Source organism: Aquila chrysaetos, assembly GCF_900496995.4.
Source record: "Aquila chrysaetos chrysaetos chromosome W unlocalized genomic scaffold, bAquChr1.4 W_unloc_2, whole genome shotgun sequence".
Taxonomy (NCBI): Eukaryota; Metazoa; Chordata; class Aves; order Accipitriformes; family Accipitridae; genus Aquila; species Aquila chrysaetos.
The window spans coordinates 2,336,399-2,340,230 of NW_024470322.1; the positions used below are offsets into that span (position 1 = coordinate 2,336,399).

The 3,832-nt window shown below is 45.6% G+C and overlaps 1 long non-coding RNA gene across 1 annotated transcript; it reads right to left on the reverse strand.

The window, feature by feature from the left end:
* Window positions 1–2,126: 2,126 nt before the first annotated feature.
* On the reverse strand, window positions 2,127–3,059 carry LOC121232972. Its single transcript, XR_005931778.1, has 2 exons — window positions 2,992–3,059; window positions 2,127–2,644 (listed from the first exon to the last, which is right to left on the reverse strand). It is a non-coding gene; the product is annotated as an uncharacterized LOC121232972 (long non-coding RNA).
* Between the last annotated feature and the right edge of the window lie 773 nt (window positions 3,060–3,832).

Below are 3,832 nucleotides of genomic sequence, written 5' to 3' on the forward strand. Positions count from 1 at the left end.
GTTCCCATATCAGCAATTGTGGATCCTGACATGCTAAAGCCTTTAATCAAGGGAGCCCCTGCTATGCTTAAACCCCACCTCATTGCAAAAAGAGATGAAATTAGGAGACACACAGACTTCAATGCCCTATTGGCGATAAGGGATGCTGCTGATGACCTGGAAGAAGCCCTAGTGCATAGAAATCTCCCCACCCAGGCAACATTGATGCATGACATCATAAATCATGGATGAGAAATGGGATGGGGTGATCTATCTGATGAAACCAAAAAGACAGGTTGTAATGTGAGACAAATTAAACAATCAATCCAAAATAGTTCACAAGAACTGGAACCCATTGATCATGAACCCAGGACTCAGAGGTGGAGAGAATTATACAACCAAGCATTGTCATTAGGCATCCCTAGAGCTGCAATTCAGAGACAAACTGCCAGCATTATCCAGAGTCTAATTCATGCATTTCAGAGACATGATGATAACAATCAGAGAGGAAATGCTCCAAACGCAAAAAAATGCAGAGTTAAAATCACTGCAGTAAACGGAGCGATATATGCCAAACTGCAAAAGGTAATTTACGGTTCCCAGGCGAGAAGTGCATGTCATCCACTCACTTTGCAGTTAAAGATCATGATGAAAATATTTTGGGTTTTGATAGTTTGAATGGCCATACCTGGCACCTGCCAAACGGCAGTGTGTGGTCATTTGGTTCAAACATTAACCCTAGCCCTGATAAAAATCGGGAGGCTACAGTCCATGTACTCTAGCACCAATAACAGCCATTTAAACCTTCACCAATTCTAGATGCACCCCCCCCCCCCTCACTGAGGAAACACCAACTGAGGGCATTTGGTTTACCGGCGCCTCAGCAAAAAGAATAAATGATAAATGGCAATATAAGGCTGCTGCATTAGAAATTAACACCGACCGACAAGTAACTGAAGAAGGTGAAGGTAGTGTACAAGTAGGAGAACTAAGGGCAGTTGTTCTAGCAGCACAAAACGGAGCAAAAGTTATCTACGTCGACTCCTATGCCGTATGGGCAGGAGCCAAACAATGGCTTTGCCAATGGGAAGCCCTAAATTGGGAAGTAAATAGATCCCCAGTTTGGAGAACTGAGGATTGGCATCTATTACTAAACATAGCCAGAAAGACGCCGTTCACCATGGGATGGGTGAAAGCTCACGCCAAAGACAATAAACCAGCTACAAACTGGAAACAACAAGTAGATGAATTAGCCAGAATTAGAAAAATAAAATCAGGGGATATGTCAGATCCTGAATGGTACTGACTAGGGGAATGGTTACATGAAAAATTAGGACACACAGGCCGAGAAGCACTTTACCTTGCAGCCCGAAGCTGAGGTTGACCTTTTGGCAGGCACACCTGCCCTGATAGAGAGCGAAACTTCTCAGACGTGGAAAAGAGAAAAAAAAGCTAGAAGCCGTGGTTTGGGGATCGAGCCACCCCGCCTGCAGAGTGGGGTCAAGTTACGACTGCCAGGTACAGGTACACACTTTGGTCAGGAATAAGGAAGTGTTGGACCTCCGCCAATGAGGACTAACATGACCTGATTTGACCACAGATCAGATTTGAATAGGGTATAAACAGAGTCCTGCCTGAGGGCAAATTGAGTCGGTCCTCCTTGGAGCAGCGGGTCTGCAGTTGGGGACTTTCCCCTTGGGTCTGGACACCGCCCAAGGGAATTCCTTGAGGTTGAGAGCCCTCATCTTTTAGGTGAGTGATATGCGCATTTGGGTCATCATTTCTAAAGCTTAACACTTCTTAAGTCAGTTGTGTAGTATTAATTTCCTCTTACATCATTGAACCTGTGGTTTACTAATGTTGTTGGAATTCTAAACAATTCTGATTGAAGAATAAATTTCGTTGAGTTTAACGCCTGTTTAATTTGACTGTGTGAGCCTCTGTGACAGTCCCCTCCCAACTTCTTGTGCACCCCCAGCCTACTCACTGATGGGGTGGTGCGAGGAGCACAAAAGGCTTTGGTGGGCACCTGGCATCCAGCCAGGGTCAACCCACCACAGCCACTTATGTTTTAAATTTTCTAAATCGCTGGTCTGATGCAGGCGGTCCACTGATATTTAGACACTTTTTATCCACATATCAGGAGCGGCTGGAAATTAGGGGTAAGGCCATGGTTTTAGTTAAGAATCTAGAAACAGGGCAATGGGAAGGTCCATTTCCATTAATAACCTGGGGGTGAGGTTATGCTTGTGTTTCCACAGATACAGGCCCACGATGGACTCCCGCTCGATTTGTACAACCATCATCATCTGGAACATCCTAGATGGTGCAGCAATATGGATACCACCTCAGCCAAAAACTAACGTGTGGGTCACCTTGGCCAACATGACAGGTCAAGATTCTCTGTGCATTGCAACCGCATGTACAAAGCCCATGAACCAATAGACAGGATGGCTATGACTCGTGCAGTGCCCCTGGCCAGCGAGCGCATGCGTCATAGGCTCCCCATGTTGCAACCGAGGCAGGTTTTGGCACCCGCTGGCCACGTGTGCCAAAACCCATTCCTCTGCAAATGCATAAATACCGGGATTTTCCAAAGAGCATCGGGCTGGTGTACGGCAAGGCCACCGTTGCCTCCATGGGGACACCCACGTAAAGCTGGCACCTGTGGAGGACCTTGGCTGGACCGAGGGGCCTGGAGAGGATATTGACCTTGACAAGATTGCAGTGTTCCCGTGAGAGAACAAGAAAGGATGAGAAGCATGCCTGGGAAACTAAGTTTAAGGAACGTGTTGACTGTTTGCAGTTGTGATAAGGAACCTGAAAAAGCCACCCAATGAGGGGTGAGAAAAACAACTTCTGACAACTTTCTAACCAATAAGGGGCAGACATATGTACAAGGTAACAAGTATAATAGGTATAAATTTGCTGACTAGTGATAATAAAAAAACCCTTCTTTGCTTGTACTATAATGCGTAATTGTCGTTTGTCCGTCTCGACCACGACAGGCACCTACCGATCGCTGGGCTGAGCTCGCGGAGCAAGACAGCACAAGAATGTACGGATGGTCCATCTTCCTCACAGTAGTCGGAGGGACGTAGTCATGGATACCGCCGCAAGCCAAAGAAAACATCTGGATGACCCTGGCTGACGTGACCGGACAAGATTGCTTATGCCTCAGTACAGCAACACCGAACAATCCCTTTTCCACAGGTTTAATAGGGTGTTCCGCTGGCATCAACAAAGTTTAAGAACCTATTGACGGAGTCCCCTGTGCAGCAGGTCATGGACTCAACGGATGGGAAAGCCTGGTTTCCACGGATCAGGCATTCACCCTCATTGCCACCCCAGGAATCACAAATTCTGGGGTCCCTGAATACAGATTGGTGTAGCATTCTCTGATTTACTGTTAGATGTAGATAGTATTAGACACACAACCTTACAAAATAGAGCTGCTCTTAAATCATTAGTTAAGACAGTTTTGATTTGTCTTGTAGTGTTTTTATGTATTTTAATTTGTGTGCCTTGTATGTTGCAAGGTGTTCAAAAATTAATTGATAGATCATGTAAGGCTGTGTTAATTATAAACAAAGCAGGGGGAGATGTGGGAGCACTTGACTCAGTGACCACCTGTGGAAACAATGATATTATTGCTCTGGCTGGCAGAAAGCCATGGGAACAGTGAGGTTCCTGGTGAAGTAATCATGATGAAAGAACACGGAGCCAAGAATTGTGTAGAGATAAGATAGTTGCTGCTGAGTGGAAAATTTTGGAAAGTTTCTGCCTATGATTGCTGGCTGTTGCATCGGCCACAACTAGCAGATAAAAGGACTCATTTTGTTCAATAAAGGGT